We start from the raw sequence: 13,425 nt of genomic DNA, 5'->3' as shown, positions 1-13,425 counted from the left end.
CTGGTCTCCGAAGGGAAAAGGCATTCGGTGAGCTGCCATCCTGTCTGGCCCGGCGACCGTTTTGTTTTGATCCATGCCACGTGCCTGCGTCGTGAAACTTGCTGAACTGGGACCGGTTTCCACCAGAGCGCTGAGCAGTGATGGTTGTGGCCTTCTCTGCACCTCAGGTGGAGGCCTGGTAGGCGGAGTGCCATCAGCTGTGGTGCCGGATGTGCTGCGTACAAGCGCCCCCTCAGACATGGATCCAATGTTAGGGCTTAGCCCCCCGGGTTAGGACCCGGTAATAGGGACTTGCGGCCCCTCAGCGGTAGTACCGGTAGGGTCTAGCGCCCCCTCAGTCTCGTGGCCAGTAGCTGGAGCAGCCTCACTGTTCTGCTGGTCTTAGGACCTAAAGAGGTCCCTCCCGCGTGGGCACTTCCTTGGGAAGGAGTCACCTATGCGGGGTGCGGAGGCGGACAAGGCACCTACCTTGGGACTGGTCTTCTGCTTCATGAATGCTTCGAGGTCCTCTGGAGGCCTATCCTCCGAAGAGCACCCGCCACCTGGCTAGTTGATTCTTGAGCGCGAGTGGAGTCAAGAAGTTGCATGCAGTACAGCTGTCCCAGCTGTGGTCTGGGCCAAGGCACCGGAGGCATAGGGCATGGGGGTTGGACGATGGGAAGGGACCGTCGCAGGCTGGACACCTGCTAAAACTCACTGTTGTCGACATGCGCCGGGGAGGAATGTGTCACCAGAGGACAGAGTAGTACCTAACAATTGGAAAAGAAGAAAAGAATACTTCTGCGGGGAACAGCGCATGGAATTGCAAGGCCGGAAGCCTAACCCAGGAGCGCTGGTGAAAGCGGACTGTTCCAGTCAACGCAGAAAAGAGGACTGAGGAGTGGCGCCAGTGGGCGGAGTCAAAGGAGACATGCTCCCAGGGCTTCGCCTCTGCACCCATCTAAATTTAAAGGGGAAGATGATTTTTCTGGTGAAAAAGGTTCTGTCTCCCGTCCCTAGCGAGGGACGTCCATACAATATGGAGGAAAAGGGACAGGACATAGGAGTATATCCATGGAAGGATTACAAATAGTGAGCTGGGCGCTACAATGCTGAGACTAAGGTTTATAGCTCCGGAGCATGGTGTGCACTAAATGGACAATACTACTAAATCCAAAGGGAGACTGGTAGGGAACCTGAATGTACTAATGTGTGTTCCTCTTCTGTACCTTCTGCTTATATTGTTCCAGGACAGGAATATAATTTTCAATTATAGATAACAACCCGCCAATCCAAGTATTTTTGGGTCACATCTTCTGTTGGTCCACCACAGCATACATCTTTGACAGATGAAACGTACAAGTTGAATATTTTGGTTTTGATATGCACGCTGTGCTCCAGCACGCCTTATCATGGTTATGTGATGATGCTGAAAATGTTTAAAGTCAAAAGCTTATCATCTGAAACTTTAAGGATGATTGTGTCAAATATGACCCTCAGGTTTTCAACTCAAATAGTGAACAATGCATTATTAGATGCTGTGGAGCAAATGACACAGACATTGTGCATCTCCTGAATGTTTGGAAGACCCTTGAGATTGAGAAGCTTTCTTAGTGGATTTTGGTGGAAGTTTTAGAGGTCACCACTCTTCTAGTCAATAAGAACACATACGCCTTAAAAACCTTAGCAGCTAATCCCAGACAGCTATCAGGGCTCAAATTGTGCACCCGCCATTAGCTAGTGGTAATTGATTCTTGGCGAGTTTGAAATGTTGTGCTGTGTGTATGTAAAAGAGATGGCAAATTACTTTTTATGGCTGGTTAATAGCTTGCAACTTGAAACTTTGCCTCTGCAACTGCCATATTCCACTGTAAAAAGGATTAGCGTTTTAAACTGTGATCGATGATCGGCTGCTCGCAAGGCTTCATGTCAACTTAAGAAAACCATAAAGTGGAGGCTTAATATTTTTTAATTCACCGGAACCTTTCATTACACTTATGAAAAAGTCAGAAACTTTGCATGGCGTGAATGATTTTAATTTCCACATATGCATACATTTTAAACAGGTTATAAAGCAACTTCATAGAAATGGCTCCTCAAATTCAACTTTGAGGAACGTTATCTGTTATACAAAGATTCTCAGAATCTGCACCTTTTTCTTTATCTAAACAGACTAGCCCAAATTGCAACAAGAAGCTGGAGAGGAAGAACAGTACTGTAAAATAACAGTTACTCACCGTAGTGACTACCTTACTCCTAGTCCATAGTCCCCTTTCCTCCATACTTGTGGGGCATTCCGTCCTTCGGGACAGGACCAGAGCACTGTTGTCAAAAAGCATAGAAAATGAAAATGTTATTCCTATTTTTAACGCAGCCGTAAACCTGCCCTCCTGAGCTCCACTCCGCGCATCGCCCTTCAGTCCTTTTCTATCGCCAGGTCTGCGACCTTTTAAGCAATAATAGAGGATACTTATTGGAGGGGACGGCAGGCGGGCGTATGGAGGAAAGGGGACTATGGACTAGGAGTAAGGTAGTCACTACGGTCAGTAACTTGGTTATACTCCTACGTCCCGTCCCCTTTCCTCCATACTTGTGGGAGATTCCCAAGCACTCCTCACAGGAAATATGCGTGTATGGAAACTCCTTACTGAAATATGTTCTTAAGAACAGCCTGGCCGAATTGGGCATCGGCCCTGGAGCTCAGGTCCAAGCACTAGTGTTTACAAAAAGCTGATGCGGAAGCCCATGTAGCCGCCTTGGCAATGGTTTCCCAGGGAACATACTTTTGGAAGGCAACGGCAGCCACTTTTCCACATACAAGATGGGCATGTATGCCCTTAGGAGTTTGAAGGCCCTGAATGGTATACGCTTCTGAAATACAGGAGGCAATCTATCGAGAGCTAGCCTTTTTAGCTGGTTTCCCTTTCGGGTCTCCGATTGTAACGAAGAGTTGTTAGGAGCCCCCGAGTTCACTCGTTCTGTTGAGATAGAACTTCAGCGCTCACCTGAAATCTAAATTGTGTAAGACTCTCTCGACATCCAAAGACTGAATCGGAAAAAAAGACAGTTAATGAGATATATTGATTCAAATGAAAATCAGTAACTACTTTAGGCAGGAAAGAAGGATGAGTGCGAAGCACAACCTTATCCTTATGAAAGGTGAGGAACGGATGTTCCACAGAAAGCTTGAAGCTTGCTTACTCGCCTTGCTGATGTCAATGAAAAGGAACAGGCGTCAGTGGACAGGTAGGCGGCAATAGCCGACAAGTAAGTCCTAGAAGATAAGATATGGCTGCCCGAAGCTGCCAGATGAGAGATGAACGAAAGGACAGTGTCAATCGTAGCGTGTCTGGGTCCAGCTGTTTAGCCAAACACCAGTGACAAAAACACAGCCACTTGCTCCTATACCGAGACCTTGTAGGTGGCTTCCTGGCCACGTGGATAATGCGCATAATGTCCTCGGACCAGCTAAATTACGCTAAGGATTTGAATTTAGGCACCAGGCCGCCAAGCTGAATGCTTGTGGAGAGGGGTGCCACATCTGCTGGTCGCACTGGTGAAGCAGGTTAGGAATCAACAGCAATCTGATCAGAGGAAGAATCTACAAATGCTGAAGTTCTGAGAACCAGAATCTGGCTGGCCACCAAGGAGCTATGAACAGGAGAGTGTAATTTGATGCATTCCTGAGCTTGCAGAGTGACCGATGAATCAGAGGTAGAGGCGGGAAAGCATAGGCATTCATGTTGTGCCACAGAATTCTGAGAGCGTCCCCTAGGGAGAAGGCCCCGAAACCGTTCCTGGATGCATAAAGAGGAAGTTTACTGTTTGTAGAAGTTGCAAAGAGGTCCACTTCTGGAGTGCCCCCTTGGCAGAAGATGGTGGAGAGGACCTCTGTGTTCAGTTCCCACTCGTAGCTGGCCACTGTTTGTCGGCTGAGTGAGTCTGCAGTCACACTGAATTGACCCGGAATGTGCACCACCAGTAGCCAAATGCCATGCTGGATGGCCCATTCCCAAATCAGAATGGCAAGGTCCACAAGAGGTGGTGATTTGGTGCCACCCTGATTGTTGATATAAAACATCCACACAGAGTTGTCCGTGCAGATGCAGACCACCCTGTTCGTGATGGACAGTTGAAAAGCTTTCAGTGCCAGAAATACAGTCTGGAGTTCCAAATAATTTATATGAAACTGCCTGTCCTGCAGCGTCCATAGATCGAAAACCTGGCGAAAGCCTGCCCGAGCGATGGACAAAACCCGAGCGATGGACAAAACCCAACGGTCTTCGGTGATGGTTTGCTATTCCTCCAGATGAGACGAGATTCATCCTCCCACCAGAGTATTGTGTGACTGAAAAAAAATATAATTTTGTTGATTTGTAGGCAGGGAAACTACGTGTCCCTGGAGAAGAAGCTGATGGCCAAGATAAAAACCGACCACCCTACCGTTGCTGCTTCCGGCGAGTAACGCCAGCTGGTGCATCAGACCGGCGCACACGATGATCCTGAAACCCCCAAAAGCCAGAGAAGGACCGAGTCTGGGACCCCCGACCTCTGAGTATAAGGGGCCTTCGCAGGAGCTTTCGCCAATACCGATTTGGCAGTTTGGGTGCTCCCTTTGGTCTTTGTGAGCTCCTCATCAGTAGAAGAATGAAAACTCCTTGCCATCAAAAGCAAGTTCCAGAAATGTATCCTGCACATCCTTTGAAAACGTTGTCGCGTGAAGCCAAAGGCTTTGGTCTAGGTACAGGCAGAAGCCGCTCATGAGGGGCATACCCCCCCATGAACGCAAGGAGGATCGTTGCCAGGAAGGCCCACCACCAGCGGGTTCAGGTAAGCCAGTGGAGCGGAATCAGGAGGTAGCGAGACTGTATACATCAGCTGTGCCCGGCCACGCCAGTCAACTGAAGGGCGGAACAGGTTTTTGTGGTCCACCTGACGTGGAAAATGCTGGTCAGCCCCAAAAGGAATGCTCCCAGCACCGGACGGCGTGAACTTTGGCGTAAGGGAGGTATCCAAAATGGCCGCCGTAGACCATGGAGGTTGAACCGCTAGTTTGTCGACACCTGAAGAGAACTGCGTCACATATGGAGATGAGGCATTTGTCTCCTCAGGGGAGTCTGGGGACTTCAACAACACTTTAGCCTTGACACAAGGATCCTCAGCAGAGCCGGTACTGGGTGGTCTCGGATGTTTACTGGACATCTTAGAACCTGCCACAAACTTAGCCTCCAACGGGGGAACCTATGCGAAGCCGGTAGTGGAGGTGTAATGGTCAGTGACTGTCCTCTTTGCCCCCTCGACAGAACCAGTACCACCACGACCCTAAGCCTTGGACGGTTGAGGAATATACCTCACTGATAAGACCTTCAAAGAGGGTACGTAAAGCTCCCTCAAGCGGGCTTCGAGCCGAGACTCAGTATGGAAAGCTCCAGAAACTGAGACCTCAGGGCATACCCCGGTGACGGTGTGGAAAGCTCCAGAAATGGAAACTTCAGGGAGAACCCTGGTATCCAGCGCCACAGACAAACTGGGCTTAACCTTAGCCCCCAAATGGGGAACCTTGGAACAATGTCTGGTACTGGCATGTCCACTTCGGGAACCCTCAGAGAAAACTCTGGTATGCCCATTAGGCCCTTGAGGCACCTCAGGAGAACCCCTGGTGACAGAGCTACACAAGCCCCTTGTGGACTTGGAAGACCCCGGAAAGGAGTCCCCGACCGGGGCGCACTAAAAAGTTTTACCAGGCGTTTCTTCTTTTTGTCGATTAAAAGCTGGAAAGGAGGTGTAGGAATGCGCTGATGCACCACCTCCCACCGAAGAAGACAATGCTGGAGTGACCGGACAGTGAGAGTCGCAGTAGAAGCAAGAATCCCAAAGATGATCCGGGCCTAGGCACTCCAAGCAAAGAGAATGTGGATCCGCCCTAGCGAAGCAACGTTCGCAGGAAGAATAGGACACAAATCCCAGACGCTCCAGCATAAATGGAGGACTAAACGATCGAGGAACCGGAGCCAGAAGAAAGGACAACGGGAATAAAAACAATATTCCCAGTGATGCTAGTGCGTCCAGCCCCGACCGCGCAGAGAAAAGGAGTGAATGGCAATGCGGACCTAAGAAGGGCGGGGTTATGGCTGCATGCGGTACCCCGCGTAAAAATAGGAGGACCAACATTTTAATTTTTTATGCTTTTTGACAAAAGTGCTCTGGTCCCATCCCGGAGGACGGAATGTTCCACAAGTATGGAGGGAAAGGGACTGGCCGAAGGAGAATGACAGTGTTTTTCACCCACATATGAAATACACATCAACTAGATGGGCAAAAGATCAGAGGAATCTGACAGTTTGGCTTGCACACCACAATGTATCTTTTTGGTAGTGTAAACCGAATGGAAAAGCAGGCGAGATCACTGGTGTTTCCAATTTCGATTGCTTATTGGTTCAGCCATGTTCGTAGGTGCTTATTTGTTCCCTGTGCATGGTGAGTTTCAATACCAGTATGGCTTTGCGTACTTTGTTCCGACATTTTAGAGATGGTACATTAAAGATCTCTGCAGACTTCTATTTGTTAAGATTGGAGGCAAACAATTCTCTTTGTCCCTCTAATATGCAGCCTCTTCAGCATTCCCAGCAGTCGTGATACTGGAATCCTAACTTGATCTATTGTAATTGTCTCTGTTTTTTATAGATCTTAGCAACTCTCATAAAAGTAGCTTAAGCAGCGGTACCATGATTTCAAAGCAACCCAAGATTACAAACCTGGTGTTCATTGATCAAAACCTTGCCTGCATTTGAGGAAAAACCTTAATGAGGTTTGCTATAGCACAATAACCAAAAAACAATCTGTACCTCAATACATACAGAAGTGGGGCATTTTTTTAACTTATTAAGGGTATAATTACAGACAAGATCAAGATTAACACCCAAAAATTATTCTTTAAACTCTGGACGCAATCACTAATTAGCAGGATACAGCAGTGCATGTGAATTTTTAACAGATGTGTTGCAAAAACAATCCTCACTAAGCCTAAACTAGACTAAACCACCTCTTGTGAAGGGACATTTAGGATACTCAAAACAATTTCATGATAAGATAGAAGAACAAGTTACTTTCTTAGCTGGTAACGTTCTTTCGATGGGATGGTCCGACGACGTATTCCATATCTATGACAGGTAATGTCCACAGCTGTGCTGCTTCGGAAAATCTTTGGCGTCTGCGTCCTGCGTCGATGACGTCGATGCGCCGTCCCCGAGGACCTCCGCCGACGTCACCCGATGTGATAAGTAGGACGCACAACGCCCATAGCCTCAGTTATAGTTTTTTCCCAGAACGTGTGCCACCAGTTTTCTGCCAGTCAGACACACAAGGCCTTGCGAAACGCAAGCTGCAATCGCAAAAGAAATTCTGCAGCGGGGAAGGCAGGGGGGGAGCGATATGGAATACGTCATCGGGCCATCCCATCGAAAGAAAGTTACCAGATAAGAAAGTAACTTGTTCTTCGAGGGGATTGGGTCCTCTGACGTATCTATGACAGACTCCCAAAGCAGTACCAAGCAAGGAGGTGGGAAAGAATTTAGAACACAAATTTAGCATGCCCAATCAAATTGCGGAATAGAGGACTGCCTTGCCAAAGGCCAAATCCTGCCCTCTGATGGAATCGAGGGAGTAGTGACGTACAAAAGTATGTACTGAAGCCCAGGTGGCTGCATCACAGATGTGACCCTCTGCAGGGCAGTAGACGCAGCCACACCCTGGTAGAATGGGCCCGCAAGCCAGCCGGAGGATCCTTACCCGCCAAGCGGTAACACTCGGAGATAGCTAAAATAATCCAACGAGACAAAGTCTGTTTCTTCACAGCTTGTCCCAAACGCTTTCCAGCGTAACCAATGAAAAGTTGATCGTCCACTCTGACCCGGGACATGCGCAAAATATAAAAGCTCAACGCTCTCCTAGGATCAAGCCTATGGAGCCTCTCCATTTCCTTACCAGGATGTGGAGGAGGATAGAACGCAGGAAGATCAACCTTCTGGCTCAAATGAAATTCCAAAACCACCTTCGGAAGAAAAGAAGGACGAACTCTAAGGACAACCCTGTCCTTATGAAACACAGTGAAGGGTCGCTTAACTGAAAGGGCCTGTAACTCACTCACTCTGCGAGCAGAAGTAACCGCAACCAAAAACACAGTTTTCAGAGTTAACAGCCTCAAAGGGCAAGAATGTAAAGGCTCAAACAGAGCACCCATAAGAAACTTAAGAACAAGGTTCAAATCCCAACCGGGCACCAGAAAAGGTGACAGAGGGAACACATTAGTGAGCCCTTTCAAAACCTGCGAAATTAAAGGAATCTTAAAATAGGAACACTCTTCAGACGAGCGCTTAAATATGGACAGCGCCGCCAGGTAACCTTTAATGGTCCCCACCTGCAAGCCCCTGTGGGCCAAAGAAAGCAAAAAAGACAGAACCATGGGAATGTCACATTCAAAAGGAGCCACATTCTTAACTCTGCACCAGTCGCAGAACTTTCTCCAATGGCAACGGTACAGAGACTTTGTTGCCGGCCGCCTGGCCGAGAGCAACACCTCCATCACGTCTTCAGGGAGGTCCCAATCCTTATACCTCAACCTTTCAGAAGCCAAGCGTGAAGGTTGAGGGTTCTGACCTCTGGATGGAGAACCTGACCCCCTCCCGTGAGAGCAGATCGTCTCGGTAGGGAAGACAACGTGGAGGGCAGATGGACAAGTCGAGAAGGTCCGGGTACCACGTCCTCCAGGCCCACGCCGGAGCAATGAGGATCATCCGGGAACCGAACCTCCGTAACCTCCGCAGTACTTGCGGGATGACGGGGACTTGAGGAAACGCGTACAGCAGTGGGACTGACCACTCCACCATGAACGCGTCTCCTAAGGCTCCTTTTGGAGGAAATTCCCGCGAGCAAAACCTTTCTCACTTCCGGTTGACACTTGAGGGGTCCACCAAAGGGCGAAGATCTCCAGGAGAATCTCCTGAGCCAGCTCCCACTCGTGAGAGAACGTGCTCTGCCTGCTCAGAGCGTACGCCGTCTCGTTGTCGTCTCCGGCCAGATGAACAGCCGAGATCGAAACTTCCTGCAGGATGGCCCAGAACTCGAGCTGCATCGCCTCCATGCACAGCAGAAGTGACCTTGCCTCCCCCTTTTTGTTGAGGTAGTGCATGGCCACCGTGTTGTCCGTTAGAATCAGGACACTCTTTCCACGCACAGTCAGCAGAAAAGCCTTCAGGGCTAGCCTGACGGCCCTCAGCTCCAAAAGATTGATATGGAGTCTGGACTCCGACGGAGACCAACGACCGCTGACTGTCAACTCGTTGGGCATGAGCTCCCCATCCCGTGAGGGATGCGTCCGTCATGATCGTCACCTCCGGCCAATGCAGCAAAAATGGGGCCCCCTTCATCAGATTGCCTTTGACGGCCCACCACAGAAGGTCCTGGGATACCGAGGGCAGCACCTGAACAGGGTACGACAGCCTGCCGGAGGACTGAGACCACTGGAGCTTGAGTGCCCACTGCAAAGATCTCATCCGCAGACGAGCCTCTGGCACCAGAAGAATGCAGGATGCCATGAGGCCGAGCAGTCTCAAGAACTCGGATGCTGGGAGATCCTGGGCAAACTGAAACTTGTTCACCATCTGCTGAATGCGAAGAGCCCTCACCTGGGGAGGAAAACACTGCCTCAGGGACGTGTCGAGCACTGCTCCGATGTACTGGAGCTGCTGCGTTGGTGTCAAATGGGACTTCTTTAAATTGAGGGAGAAGCCCAGCCTGTGAAGGGAGTGGCAGGTGACGGACAGATGATCCAGGACTTGCTCGGGAGAGGTCCTCCTGATCAACCAATCGTCCAGGTAGGGGTAGACGTGAATCCCCCCTTTCCTGAGATGCGCTGCCACCACCACCATGAGTTTGGTGAAAACCCTCGGGCGGAGGTCAATCCGAACGGCAGGACCCGAAACTGAAAGTGCGAGTCGCCAACTGCGAACATCAGGTACTTATTGTGCCTACGATGAATCGGCACATGGAAGTAAGCATCCTTGAGGTCAGGAGACACCAACCAGTCCTGAAGTTGAAGGGCCTGGAGGACTTGAGAAAGAGTCACCATCTTGAACTTGTCCTTCCTGAGGAGTTTGTTCAAACCGCGCAAGTCCATGATGGGTCTCAATCCCCAGTCTTTCTTCGAAATCAAAAATAAGGGGAATACCATCCCTTGTTCCTCTCCGCTACAGGCACCAGTTCTATGGCGCCTTTCTCCAGCAGGGCTCGAATGTCCTGCACAAGGAGCAGATCCGGACTCTTCAAAGCGAGGTTCCCTGGTGGATTGTCGTGAGGCCTCTGCCGAAAAGGAAGACAGTAGCCGTGGGTTATGATCTCCAGAACCCACACATCCGAAGTAATGGCTTGCCACTCTACAAGATGCTGCGCCAGCCTTCCCCCAACGGGCGAACCATGGGACCTGGCCTCATGACTGAGTGGTAGCGGCTGCGGCGTTGCCTGAGGGCAAAGAGGCAACTACCCGCTTGGCCTTGCCACCTCGAGTACCTTTGTTTCCACCTCTGGCACTCTTACGATGGCCTCTTTGACTGCTAGCTCCCCTCGCTTTACTGAAGGAAGAGTAATAGCGAAAGGAACCTCCCCTCCATTGCTGTCCCCTAGGACGAAAAGGCGGAGGTTGGCGAACTGCAGCGCCCAACGACTTTGCTGCAGCTTTGGAGGTCTGCAAACTCTCAAGGCTCTCGTCAGCCTTGCTGCCAAAAAGGTGTTCACCGTCAAAGGGCATGTTGAGGAGCCGGGACTGCACATCAGGAGCGAACCCAGACTTCCGCAACCACGCAAACCTGCGCATTACTGTGCTCGCCGCCATGGACCGGCTGACACAATCTGCCAAGTCCAAACCCGACTGAACGGCCTCACACATGGCATCCTTGCCACCCTGAACCACAGCAAGGAAACCATCCAGTTCGTCCCCTTCGGGAATATGTTCAGCCGCTAATGCAACACAGTTCCACAGAGTGTGTGTGAAACGAGACAAGGCACATATGGAGTTGGCTGCCTGAAGCGCCATACCCCCCGAAAGAAAAAACACTTTCTTCGACTAGCCATCAAAACGTTTGTCGTCCCTATCCGGAGGGATGGTACGATACTACGCCTGCTTTGCCGGGGCCGTAGCCGCCTGCACCACCAAACTCTCCGGAGTGGGGTGCCTAGACAAGTAGCAGGGGTCACTACTGGCTGGACGGTATTTTCGCGACAAAGACTTGCCCACTGCCGGGAGACTCTCCGGAGCAGTCCAAGCCGCTGCCACCCTTCTCTGCAGAGCCATATGAAACGGCAAAACCGGGTCAGTGGGGGGACCAAGATCAAGGATGTCCGTGAGATCATCCTGAATGAACTCCCCTGGGGGAGCAGACCAACCCAAGTACTCGGTGACCCGAGACATAAGGCGCCGATATGAAGAATCGGCATGAGTGCCAGGCTCCGGCCTACAAACCTCCACCTCCGGAGAGGTGTCCAGTCGACTGGCATCATGCAGTGACTGCCTCAGGTCATCAAACTGGCTATGGCCCGAGATTAGCTCATCTGGAACCGAAACCGGAACCAAGCCGTCATCAGAGCCTTCATCACCCTCTGAAATGTACTCCAGGCGGGGAGAGGAAGACCCCTGGGGACCAAAGCAGTGCCTGACCTTAGCCAGAGCCTTCCTTGGGCTAATCCCATGCCACGGGGCCCCTTCGACACCACCGCCTCGAAAGAGCGTCGAGGGTGCCGAACTAGTCGGCGCCGGCGTCGACAGAAAAGGCGTCGACGTCAGCTGCAGCGCCGCCAGCATCGGCGGCGTCGACACAGGCCTCGAAGGCGGAGCTCCGAGCGTGTCTCTCGACGACCTAGGCGCTGACGGCGTCGACGACCCCCTGGGAGGCGGAGCCTCGAGAGAAATCGTCGACGACCTCGTCGCCACAGGCGTCGACGTCTTCTTCGAAGACGGCACAGGATCACGCGGTCTCGAGCGCGTCGAGGACCGGGACCTGGAACGGGCATGGCGAGAACGGCTACCCTTGTCCGAGCGAGACCTCTCCCGCGAGCCGTGCCGACCACCCGAGCCCGAAGGCGTACGATCGGTGTCTCTTGACTGGTGCCGACCGACCCCACTCGGAGGCGCGGACGGTCCGGTGCCCTGTGATTCAAGAATCGCTAGCATCTGCTTCCCGAAGGAAGCCCATTCCTCCGGTGTTGCTTGCATGGAGGGATAAGCGACCCGCCGACGGGCGGAGTCCTCGGAAGAGGACGGGGAAGGCGACCGATGCCGGCGCTTCCGGGAATGCCTCGAAGAGGCGGAGGAGTGGCGAGACCGACTCCTGGAAGGAGACCCACTGGACTTCCGACGATGATGCGGAGAGTCGCCCCTCGAGTCATCCGTCGAAAGCCCTGCAGACCTCGACTTGGCTTAGACACCCGGCCTACCAACAGCTTCTTCTTGCGTTCCCCCAAGGCCTTTGCCGTGAGCGACTGGCAGTCGACACAGTCGTCCGTATCGTGGGCCTCCCAGAGGCACCAGAGGCAGGCATCGTGCGAGTCCGTGACCGACATCTTGGACCCACAGTCCCCGCATTTCTTTAAGCCCGGACACGGGGTTGAAGACGAAGAAGACATCGCCACGAACAGGTCTTCACAAAAAACCCGAGCAGGTTCAACGAACCGAGAATTGAAAACAGCAAACTCCAAAGAGTCGAGGCGTACCGAGATTCACGAAGCGAACACGTTCGTGGAAAAAACGGAACTGAGGCTATGGGCGTCGTGCGTCCTACTTATCACATCGGGTGACGTCGGCCGTCGGAGGAGGTCCTTAGGGACGGCGCATCGACGTCATCGACGCAGACGCCAAAGATTTTCCAAAGCAGGACAGCTGTGGACATTACCTGTCATAGATATGGAATACGTCGGAGGACCCAATCCCCTCGAAATATAAAGTCTGGGATTTTGAATGATGATCACCTTGGTTTAAACTGACCACTGTATAATATGGTGGGCAAAGCACTACCATGACTATTTAAGACAGACATTGTCTTCCCAAAATAAAAGCAGCTGAGAATACAAACATTACCAAAAGGGTTCTGTACTGACATGCATGAACAGCTGCTTATGGCAACTACAACGAAAAGCACTTTGCATGTAGAGCATTAATTGAAGCCTGAAATAATCATTGGCTAAGGAGCATTGAATGGAAAGGTAAATTGTTTACTCTGTTTAATCATGCATTCGATGTTTATCAAGCACGCTGATGTCACAGAACATTGTGCTTCTTTTCTGACATTCCTTTTAATTGTAGCATTTCTTCTACCACTGTTCTAATGCCAATTTCAGTAGAGCATTCAGCAGCATGCTGAAGAGACTTCTATACATGTGGTGCTAGCAACCAAAATTATC

At 51.1% G+C, this 13,425-nt stretch overlaps 1 protein-coding gene across 1 annotated transcript in view; it reads right to left on the bottom strand.

Annotated features, from left to right (window-relative positions):
• Positions 1-13,425, bottom strand: part of ASXL3 (ASXL transcriptional regulator 3) — a 1,228,938-nt gene that overhangs the window by 599,804 nt on the left and 615,709 nt on the right. The gene's annotated exons all lie outside the window — the stretch shown is intronic.

This window comes from Ambystoma mexicanum, chromosome 5q (assembly GCF_040938575.1).
Source record: "Ambystoma mexicanum isolate Mex_15411 chromosome 5q, UKY_AmexF1_1, whole genome shotgun sequence".
NCBI classification, from domain to species: domain Eukaryota; kingdom Metazoa; phylum Chordata; class Amphibia; order Caudata; family Ambystomatidae; genus Ambystoma; species Ambystoma mexicanum.
The sequence above is the reverse complement of the archived record's forward strand: the minus strand, read 5'-3'. Positions and strand labels throughout refer to the sequence as shown.